This window comes from Ooceraea biroi, chromosome 10 (assembly GCF_003672135.1).
Source record: "Ooceraea biroi isolate clonal line C1 chromosome 10, Obir_v5.4, whole genome shotgun sequence".
Classification (NCBI taxonomy): domain Eukaryota; kingdom Metazoa; phylum Arthropoda; class Insecta; order Hymenoptera; family Formicidae; genus Ooceraea; species Ooceraea biroi.
In genome coordinates this window covers 6672232-6684511 of record NC_039515.1, presented here as the reverse complement: position 1 = coordinate 6684511, position 12280 = coordinate 6672232, and the positions used below count along the sequence as shown (strand labels likewise).

The following is a 12280-nucleotide window of genomic DNA, read 5'->3' as shown; positions in this document are numbered from 1 at the left end:
AAAGTACGCGATTTCGTTAACAATTGTTTCTTTGCCGTCGATTTCAAAATGGAAAATCAAAAAGAACATTTTCCTCATATTTTGTTTTATTACTTCCGAAAAGGGAAAAACGCTGTGCAAGCTCATAAAAAGTTATCTGATGTATATGGCGAAGATGCTTTAAAGCTGCGGCAGTGTCAAAATTGGTTTACTAAATTTCGATCTGCAGATTTTAATGTGAAAGATGCACCACGCTCAGGAAGGCCAATCGAAATTGATGATGACAAAATAAAGGCACTGATCGATTCGAATCGGCGTTTAACGACACGAGAGATTGCTGAGAATCTTAACATATCGAAATCGAGTGTTGAAAAGCATTTAAAACGACTTGGATACATTAGTAAGCTCGATATTTGGGTACCACATGAGCTGAAAGAAATTCATCTCACTAAGCGTATTGACATCTGCGATTCTCTTTTGAAACGTGAGGAAAATGATCGATTTTTGAAACGTATGATAACAGGCGACGAAAAATCGATCGTCTACAACAACGTCAAACGAAAAAGATCGTGATGAACCTGCTGAAAGCACTTGAAAAGCAGATATTCGCCAAAGAAAGATTATGCTGTCAGTCTGGTGGGACTTTAAAGGTATTGTGTATTTTGAGCTGCTTGCGAGGAATCAAACCATTAATTCAGACGTATACTGTCGTCAACCGGATAAATTAAATGATGCCATCAAACAGAAACGTCGAGAATTGGTGAATCGCAAAGGCGTTGTGTTTCGCCACGATAACGCTAGACCACATACAAGTTTGGTCACTCGTGAAAAATTGTTGCAGCTTGGATGGGATGTGTTACCATGATGTTACCACATCCACCATGTTCGCCAGACCTGGCACCATCAGATTACCATTCGTTTCGTTCTTTGCAAAACGCCTTGAATGGTAAAACCTTTACTGCTGACGAGGATATGAAATCGTTGTTGGAATAGTTTTTTGCTGAAAAAGATAAGAACTTTTTTGAGCGCGGAATCACGAAGTTGCCTGAAAAATGGCAAAAGATAATCAAACAAAATGGACAATATATTGTTTAATAAAGTTTTTGTTTCCCACGAAAAATTCGCCTTTTATTTATATAAAAAAAACGCAATTACTTTTTGGCCAACCCAATAGATTTCAAAGAAACAATTTACTAATAACCGATAATTAGTGAGAGTTCTTCAACTGTAAGGATGTATTCCTCTAAAAGAGAGGAATTTCTGGAAAATACAGAACAGAGAACGAGAACCTGACGAAATGTTCATCAAGTTGAAGCAAGGGTGTGTGCGCATCGCCTCCATCTTTCTCCACGTGGAGTCACGAGTGAGTCACAGGGGTGTAAGCCGGAAGGCTCCTTAGGCTTTTACGGCGAGGATCGTAAACGCACGGAGGAATGGAAGAGCCATAAACGTGGGACAAAAGATCCGCGGGTCAAACGCGTTTTTCTGTCGCTCGCCCTTTACTGAGAAACGCATACGCCGGTTCATTTTACTCTCGCTTGCAATTACTTTTCCTTATCAAAAGAAGGAGACTGAAAGTTTTTCGACTGCTTCCCATCGGTGATGAAATTTTTAATTAAAAATATTTAACTCACAAAGGGAATCCCAATTGCACCAAAGATGCATGCTTCTTCTCTGAGTACACCATCTTTCCCACTACCTTCATCTAATTTTCCTGGCTTTCTGAATTTATCGTATCTCCGTTACGTTTGCTTCTGCTACTTCTATCATTAAAACTGTAAAGCTTTCCTGTTTTACATCTTATTCCTCCTGCTTTTTGATTCCGTTTTCTATCTCCGCTTTTGCCACTTGTTTTTATATTTTATTTTATATGTCTTTCACACGTTCAATTCTTTTTCCAATTGCGCTGAATTTGTCATTTTACTGAATTGAGAGCGAGCGCATATGAGCACACAACAGGCAACAGCAAACATTCGCGCGCCTTTGAAGTACGCGAACCGGGCGCGAGAGTTCAAATAAACCGAGCGCGCCTCTTCCGAGTAGATGGCTTTCCGAGACTCTTTTCGCGGCGTAGCGCGGGGTTTATTTTCCGAAATCGGCGCCGTGAAAACATCTCATTTTTTACGATCGTAAAGCGTGTACTGCGGCAAGGAGACGACGCCTTGAGTGCCGACCGGGACGATATCGATTGGTCGGAGAACGATTCTCGAACAAAGGAGCTCTCTTTGGCCATGTGTCGTCTATTTATTTTCGCTCGGAATTATATCCATGAGAACTGCCGCATAAACGTACGGAATATTCCGAAATTATATCTGAAAGTTCCTTGATGAATATGCAGTTAGTATGTGAATAATAAAATTAATAAAATTTGAAAAGCGAGCTCGAATATAAAGGGCTCCTCGAAATTTTTCGTCGAGAATGCGAGCGATACTATAATCTTGTTCTCCGTTTAATCTTTCAAGTGGTTTTAAATTAGAATAATCACTCACCATGAACACACTTTCTTCCACGTATCGAAAACGGATTCTGTTTATCTTCGCCGCGTGTGGCAGATACTTCCCCCCTCCATAATAATTTTATCAATCGTTATCTCGTACATACGGCCACCGTTTCTCTTTCTTAACAGCCCACGTTATCTTGAATAACTTTTATGGAAACGCTAAAATATTTTTATTACAATTTTATTACAAGGAAACTAATTTGTCAAGTCTCCGTAAATTAATTCCAATTATAATTAGAAATTATAATTAGTTCACCAAAAATTAGAATCAATTGTATTTAGTTCCGAATATAATCTGCGATTTTTGCTTCACTTGAGGCGCCAGACTTTCGATTTCCACGAAAGGTGAGAATTATTCATCGTGGCGTTCATCGCGGCATTTAACATGTCGCGGCTAATCGATCGGCGATCGCTATTCCAGGGCTGTTCAAACCACAGTCACGAAACACACCTGAGTCGAAACCAATCATGTAGTGTGTACATGCAGTAACCAGCAGCGTGGGAGGCCTATTACGCGGTTTTCCCCATGAGGAAATTGGGGATGTTCCTGTCAACAGCGAGCTTTGATTCCCCCCGCGGCAATTTCGAGTCCCATTTCGAGTTTGAACATGTGTCCACCTCACGTCAATATCCGTTTATATTTCTAGGTGAATGTTGGAACAATAAACTTGCGCATAAAGAATTCTTTTAAACAATACAAATTCGTATTTATAGTTTATAAATTGATTTAATGTTTGTATTTAGGATTCCACTATGTTTCACATTTTATTTCCCTTTTTTTATCGTAAGAAAATTTAATTAGTTTAGTAATCCAGATATAATTATGTGGTCTATAATTTTATTACAAAATTTATGTGATACTAAATTCTTTTCTTTCATCCTAGACAACCTAAGGGGTAGTTCTTTGCCACCGTTTCGCCACTCTCACGTTTGCACTCGATAGTATTCCACCAATTAAGACAATTTATGTTCACCGTCCGTCTTTCAGCTTCAGAAAATATATAAAGGCTGCTGCTTTATCACCCCACGCCTTTGCGAGTTACAGTTTCGAACGTAACGTACGAGGCGTCTGAACGTTAACCGCTGACTGCGAGGGTCGACGATCCATTGCTCACCAGCCCTCTCGCCCCCACTTCTCGGACGCACCATGTAATATTGCTAACGGGAGGTACTTGCCCTCCCGAATATTGCAACCATTCTCTACAGGGTGCCGCACGAGTCACGGTTTGATTCGAGTTGCGGTAAGGGTCCAGAAATCACGTTCGCCCCGTATTCGTACTGGGTGCTTTCCCTTTTATTTCTCGTAATTTCACGTATTTGGACAAAAACGCAGGACTTATTATTTTGTTTTACCATCTGGTTAAATCAAAAGATTTGGAAATCATCAAAACTTGTATCAATTATAAATCGCAAGCTCCTAGTTTATCAAAAAATTTATAATTGAAGATGTATAATATTTTTTTACCCACCCTGTATCACATTAAGTTTACAACTTTTGTAACTCATGCGTTTCGTACATCTGCTTAATTATTTTCATAAACCCTCATTAAAGGAGAGAGTCTATTCTTTCGTCGGGAATTAAATGTTATAATAAAAATGCTATACATTATTATTAGCGAAATGATGAAGGTAGGGGGTTGTTTCGAAAGGCGCGGTACTCTGCGGACCCGTTTGTCCTAAATCACCGTGTAATCGACTTGATTTACGCTCGAAAGGGTACGAAAGAGAAGCATTACCCCGGTCGGCGATAAGGAGACCACGCGAACCCTGCGCGTTCCCTACGCTCCCCATGTTCCCTTATCTCGGTGGGGTTCGAAAAGGGTTGTTACGCCCGAAACCGATAGCTCTCGTTCGAGATGGCCCCCGCGTGACAGTGAGCAAGTCGATGGTTCAAGACCAGCGGATTAGAGAGAGGATCATCCATTTGGGACGACGTAAAGGCGAGCCCGAAGGAAAACATCACCCTTCCAACAATAATCTTTTTACTACACTGGTTTGCGCTGACTAAGGGCTGACAGCGACCATTTCAGAAATTTTCGTTGTTATTACATCAATATAGTCATAGCAAGAAAGAGAGAAATTAGAAAATTATGAATTAATAAGCGTAAGAATTTTGTTTGATTGGTTAAAGTTAAATGGAGCCATGTAATTAGGGGTGTGATTTAGTTTTGAGGGTTTTTTTGCTCAAAAACGCGTATATTTAAATATGATAATGAATGAATACCTTAATCAAAATATTTTCCTTCATTTTCTATAACTTTTTCCCATCTTTCTGGCAACAGATGGATTCCACCACGATAAAATGACTCTTCTTTTCAGTCGATCCATTCGTCGACGAATTTTCGCGCTTCTTCGAAATTATGAAAGTGTGTATCCTCTAAAGCGTGTTGCATCGACCGGAACAAATAATAATCGCATGGAGCAATGTCCGGAGAAGACTTGCCATTCAAGCTCTAATAGTGTTTGTTTCACTGATAACGCAACGTCAGGTCGAGTGTTGTCACGAAGAAGAATCACTTTCCGTCGTTTACTCGCAATTGGTGGTCGTTTTTGGTCCAATGCTTGCTTCGACTTGTACAATTGGTGCCGATAACGATCAGCCGTGACAGTCTCGTGCGGATTTAACAGCTCATAGTACACTATCCCACCAAATACAGAGCATTACTTTTCAACCGCGAATATTGCGTCTCGGAGTGGATGTTGATGGTTCGCCTGGATCCACCCATGATTTTCTGCGTTTCGGATTATCAAAATAGATCCACTTTTCATCCCCAGTAACAATCCGAGACAAAAGACTCTTCTTTTTTTGCCTGGCGATCAACGAAATGCAAATGTTCAAATGGCACTTTCCGATAATTGATGTGAAACCCATTTCCCTTCTTTCTGAATTTTTCCCGTTTCATGTAAATGTTTGGTAACTGTTGTACGATCAACATTTAATGCTCTGGCAAGAGATGGATTCCACCACGATAAAATGACTCTTCTTTCGAGTCGATCCATTCGTCGACGAATTTTCGCGCTTCTTCCAAATTATGAAAGTGTGTATCCTCTAAAGCGTGTTGCATCGACCGGAACAAATAATAATCGCATGGAGATTGCTCATTGGTCCGGAGAATACGCGGGGGGCGGTAAGACTTCTCATTCAAGCTCTAAGAGTGTTTGTTTCACTGATAACGCAACGTCAGGTCGAGCGTTGTCACGAAGAAGAATCACTTTCCGTCGTTTACTCGCAATTGGTGGTCGTTTTTGGTCCAATGCTTGCTTCGACTTGTACAATTGGTGTCGATAACGATCAGCCGTGACAGTCTCGTGCGGATTTAACAGCTCATAGTACACTATCCCACCAAATACAGAGCATTACTGTTGAACCGTGAATATTGCGTCTCGGAGTGGATGTTGATGGTTCGCCTGGATCCACCCATGATTTTCTGCGTTTCGGATTATCAAAATAGATCCACTTTTCATCCCCAGTAACAATCCGAGACAAAAGACTCTTCTTTTTTTGCCTGGCGATCAACGAAATGCAAATGTTCAACCGGTTCGCAATCGCACTTTCCGATAATTGATGTCGAACCCATTTCCCTTCTTTCTGAATTTTTCCCGTTTCATGTAAATGTTTGGTAACTGTTGTACGATCAACATTCAATGCTCTGGCAAGAGATGGATTCCACCACGATAAAATGACTCTTCTTTTCAGTCGATCCATTTGTCGACGAATTTTCGCACTTCTTCGAAATTATGAAAGTGTGTATCCTCTAAAGCGTGTTGCATCGACCGGAACAAATAATAATCGCATGGAGAATACGCGGGGTGCGGTAAGACTTCCCATTCAGGCTCTAATAGTGCTTGTTTCACTGATAACGCAACGTCAGGTCGAGCGTTGCCACGAAGAAGAATCACTTTCCGTCGTTTACTCGCAATTGGTGGTCGTTTTTGGTCCAATGCTTGCTTCGACTTGTACAATTGGTGTCGATAACGATCAGCCGTGACAGTCTCGTGCGGATTTAACAGCTCATAGTACACTATCCCACCAAATACAGAGCATTACTTTTCAACCGTGAATATTGCGTCTCGGAGTGGATGTTGATGATCCACCCATGATTTTCTGCGTTTCGGATTATCAAAACAGATCCACTTTTCATCCCCAGTAACAATCCGAGACAAAAGACTCTTCTTTTTTTGCCTGGCGATCAACGAAATGCAAATGTTCAACCGGTTCGCAATCGCACTTTCCGATAATTGATGTCGAACCCATTTCCCTTCTTTCTGAATTTTTCCCATTTCATGTAAACGTTTGGTAACTGTTGTACGATCAACATTTAATGCTATGGCAAGAGATGGATTCCACCACGATAAAATGACTCTTCTTTCGAGTCGATCCATTCGTCGACGAATTTTCGCGCTTCTTCCAAATTATGAAAGTGTGTATCCTCTAAAGCGTGTTGCATCGACCGGAACAAATAATACTCGCATGGAGAATACGCGGGGTGCGGTAAGACTTCCCATTCAAGCTCTAATAGTGTTTGTTTCACCGATAACGCAACGTCAGGTCGAGCGTTGTCACGAAGAAGAATCACTTTCCGTCGTTTACTCGCAATTGGTGGTCGTTTTTGGTCCAATGCTTGCTTCGACTTGTACAATTGGTGTCGATAACGATCAGCCGTGACAGTCGCATGCGGATTTAACAGCTCATAGTACACTATCCCACCAAATACAGAGCATTACTGTTGAACCGTGAATATTGCGTCTCGGAGTGGATGTTGATGGTTCGCCTGGATCCACCCATGATTTTCTGCGTTTCGGATTATCAAAATAGATCCACTTTTCATCCCCAGTAACAATCCGAGACAAAGGACTCTTCTTTTTTTGCCTGGCGATCAACGAAATGCAAATGTTCAACCGGTTCGCAATCGCACTTTCCGATAATTGATGTCGAACCCATTTCCCTTCTTTCTGAATTTTTCCCATTTCATGTCAATGTTTGGTAACTGTTTTACGATCAACATTTAATGCTCTGGCAAGTTCTGAAGTGGATTGTGTTGGATTTTCGTCCAATAATGCAAATCTGCATTTTCAAGCTTTCTTGGTTGTCCCGAGCGTTCTTTGTCCTTCACATCAGTATGACCACTTTTAAAGCGTCTAAACCAGTATTCACGCGTCTTAATTGATGGGGCAGAATCACCATAAGTTTCGACAAGAATTCTATAACCGTCAGCCGCAGTTTTCTTTTGATTAAAAAACAAAAGCAACGCATGTCGAAAATGCTGTTTCGGAAGTTGCATTTTTACGATGATACAAACACGACTGTTATTGCATCTATTGCTATAATGCTACTAAATGTGATGGATAATGTCAAGACTGTAAGAAAGAACAGTTATCGGAAACAGCTATTGGAACAAACTGACACTACAGCCATCTGTTGCAAAACCCTCAAAACTAAATCACACTCCTAATAATATGTAATAATATAATTACATAACGCTATTTAATAGAATAATGTGCAAAGTGATAACATCCAGAATTAAATAAAGCGAAATTTACGTTTAAAAATGGCTATTATGTTGGAGATTGGAATTGAACAGAGTAAAACGTGCGCAATTAACAGGATATTTATCTGCTTGAAATGTTTGTTCGCTTTCGAAATGAAGGCTAGAGTAAACTCTGCTTTTTCACATAAATTAGTGTTGTAAAGCCATAAATATTTAATTAACGCGGCTCGACGCGGCCATCGAGATCAGTTCAGTCGCGATAAGTGGCACATCGAACGGAATCGACTGGGGAAAGAGGAGTGCAGCACCGCCAGTAATTATTTCATTATAATAATCGCCGTTAAAAGGGACATTTATATCGACGCGACCGACTTCAAAGCCTCCGATTAAAACCGCCGATTCGCGGTCGTGTGTAATGCACAGTGCCGTGGATAATTAATGGGCTGGGCTTTTAATGGGAAGGAAGGATTATCGCGCGTAGCGCATCTCGGCAAATAGGGCGCTCGTTAGCCGTCGGTCATCTCGATGAGTGAAAGAGGATCAATTCCGCGAAAGTCGGTCATCTTCGGAGGAGCGCGAAGAAAATGTTAAAATCAAGCGGAAATACGCCTCACTGCGACGCGAAACGTGACTTCTCGAGAATTATTTCCGTTCCCGTTGATTGAGTTACAATTAGGATTTAAACGCGATGCAATTTGTTTACGGTTGAAAAGAATAGAGAAGAAAGGAGAAAAAAAGGAATACTTAAGGGAAGATAACTTTGGTCGATCAAAGTTCTCTCTCTCTTTCTCTCGAGCCTTTTTAAAACGTTGCAGGTATTTTTCGTGACGTTGATGTCGCTACAGTTAAACTTTCTTCCGTGAAAAAAAGAGAGGCGGAGAGAAATAAAGTTGCCGGCAGGAGAAGAGGAGCGTTTATTATTTCGCATGGCAGATATCGATTCTATTCAACGACGACCTGCCGTGACCCTGTGCTGCAAAACTGTTCGCGCGCGAAGCGTACGACTAATCTCTCCTCTTTCCCTCCTTTCTTGCTTGAATAAATTTTTCCTCTTTTAATTTTTCATTGGGAACAATCAAATTGAATATATCAATGGCAACACATGTCCATTATTATTATTCGCATATAAAATAGTATACATTTATGTATTCACAATGTTTTTCATATTTCATATTTATTTATAATAATAAAAAATCCAATAACTATAATTATGTTATATTCGGTATAATAAAATCCGGAAACTTTTGAAATAATTATTTTATTTCTCATATATAACTCTCATATTATAATCTTTCCCACAAAAATACCAAAAAATTAATTTTATTATTCTGTCTGGTAGTAGAATGCGTTTTTGATAATAAGGAAATTCTATCTTCTATTTCTATTATTTTCGCTACACCTCGAGGGTTTATTTTATCAAATTTCTCGAAGCGGAAAGAAAGTCGGCAACACGGAGATCATTTTATAGCTGAACGATTTCTCGCAGGCAGAGGACCGGAAGGAAGACCAGGCGACATTGACGACGACGGCCGAGTATCGGAAAGGATCGCGAAGGATATCATGGAGGATTAGAAGAAAGGTATAGTGCTCTGAGAAGAACGACGAGGATCGAACGGGAATGTTTTTTCTTTATGTATCAGCTTCAGGACGTCTCGAAAGGATGACTATCGAGTTGGTGTAAGAGGATTGGATGCAGCGCGTTTGATACATCGTTGCGTTGTATCACCCTGAACCTTAACTCTCTCTTTTCTCTCTTGTTAGCCAAAATATCTAAATGGAAATGCATCATCACTTTTGTTTCGTAATAAAAACAGATCGCAAAAATTTTTATAATTCTCGTTTCACGTAAAACAGATTGTTAATAAGTATAGGTTTTGTAACAGTTCTCTGCAATCGTTCTTTTTTTATTATACTGTTTACGCCGTTAATTCCGGTGTTAAAAGAAATAAAACGAATTGATAATTGTATGTAAGAGTAATAGAGCGTAAGAATGTAGGGGCTTAAAAATAGCGATTTGCGATGACTCGCGAGAGTGAAAAAGTCGTTCTCTGGATAGTGGGACGCTCAGTGCACGACAGCTGCGCGATGCAACAGCTGACGCGCACACATGCTCCACGCTTTGTGACCCGATTGTGTCCGTATGGGTTCTGAGATCGTGTCCATGCATGCATCATCGTTCCTTTTTTGCTCTTCTGCAACCATTTGAGCGTTAATTAAAAAGGACTTTGATCGATCCGCGACATTATCGTAAAAAAAATCGTAACTTCACTTCAAATAATTAAAAGTAGAAAGTATTGATAGCCGGTGAAGCCTCGCAAATTGAAATTTTCTCATCGCGGATGAAAGAGATCCGTTATCTAGAAAAAAAGAATGAGTGACTCGAGTTTTACAAAACAAATTTTGTATATTAATAGAAGAGTCTTTCGGAGTTGAAAAATGTTCTTGCGACTGGAAATTCTCGTTTAATCGCACTGGCAAATTTTCCGTCAGTCTGCTGAACACATTTGACAATTCTGGTCGAAACGTTTCCCCGAGAGCATGTCACTGTATGATTGGCTCGTTTCGAGTCGCGAGCACATACAGTCGTTGACCATAGGTACCTGCCAATTATTGCACCGATGGTCACTGTAATCATCAACGATACATCCGGCGACTGTCAGCATTAGTCCCTTTGGTCATCTAACACGTCAGTGACTGTTGGATTATCCCTTCAACAACCGCGACGAACAGCACATGCTTTCCAATAATATCCCGATCGCAAAAGTGATAAGCAGAAATTACCAAAAGAGGAATGAAAATTGAAATACCACAAAAATTGCGACTTTCTTACTGCTTTATACGCTTTCCATCACGCTTGATCTAGGAAAGAAATTAGAATAAAAATCCAATAAAACGGGACAATTGAGAATATTTCAATTCGGGAAATGAGCAAATATGCCAGTAATAACGACAGAAAGATTCCACCGTCATGCGGTTCCTCTTCTGCGCGATCCTCAGCATCTCTCTCTCTCTGCCTGAGACGGGTTATTAAGGGGGGAGCCTGCTTTAGAACGCTGAAAATAAGGTATATTTTACGAATTGTTTTTGGAGAAACTATACAGCGGATCGTTATAAAACTTTGATGCATTTATTAGTACATGTTTAAAGATAAAAAAATTATTTTTTTATTTGAATATATCGCTTGTAGAGGTCGTCCTGGAGGCGTCTTAGTGCAGCCGCGTCGCCGGCATTGCAAATTGGTGAGCATTCTCCTGCCTCCAAATTTCGTCTAAACTGAAAAATTGAAATATGTTCTCGTTATTTATGAATTCCCATCGTCGATGAACCAAAGAGAGAAGAAAAAAGTTGAAAAGTGCCAAAATGGTGGAGCTTAGAACACAAAAGTACGATTTTTAGGCAAAGTTTTTGAACTTTTTCATGCAAAAATAATTGTTTAACTTAATGTTTTTATGAATATTAAAGGTTCATCGACGATGGGAATTCATAAATAACGAGAAAATATTTCAATTTTTCAGTTTGGATGAAATTTGGAGGCGGGAGAATGCTCACCAATTTACAATGCCGGCTGCACTAAGACGCCTCCAGGACGACTTCTACAGGCGATATATTCAAATAAAAAAATAATTTTTTTTATCTTTAAACACGTACTAATAAATGCATCAAAGTTTTATAATGATCCGCTGTATAGTTTCTCCAAACAAATTCGTAAAATTATACCTTATTTTCAACGTTCTAAAGCAGGCTCCCCCCTTAAGGGGATGCTGGAGTTGCTAGTGAACTATTTTTTTACTATAGCGATGGTAATTGCAGTTTCGAAAATTCTCTTTATTGCTTGTGCAGTATAAAAAATCCTTTTCCACAAATGAAGTATAGATAGAAAGAAAGTCCGCTCTACAGGACTTTATATTCAAAATGGAACAAAGTTAGAAAAGACAAATTCAAGTTTTTAACTTTTTGCCATTTTGAGTATAAAGTCCTGTAGAGCGGACTTTCTTTCTATCTATACTTCATTTGTGGAAAAGGATTTTTTATTCTGCACAAGCAATAAAGAGAATTTTCGAAACTGCAATTACCATCGCTATAGTGAAAAAATAGTTCACTAGCAACTCCAGCATGCCCTTAAGGGGGGAGCCTGTTTTAGAACGCTGAAAATAAGGTATATTTTACGAATTGTTTTTGGAGAAACTATACAGCGGATCATTATAAAACTTTGATGCATTTATTAGTACATGTTTAAAGATAAGAAAATTATTTTTTGATTTGAATATATCGCTTGTAGAGGTCGTCCTGGAGGCGTCTTAGTGCAGCCGCG

General features: G+C 39.7%; 1 protein-coding gene across 1 annotated transcript in view; it reads right to left on the bottom strand.

The window, feature by feature from the left end:
• LOC113562816 (loricrin-like) overlaps positions 1–12280 on the bottom strand; it is a 29335-nt gene that overhangs the window by 1133 nt on the left and 15922 nt on the right. The gene's annotated exons all lie outside the window — the stretch shown is intronic.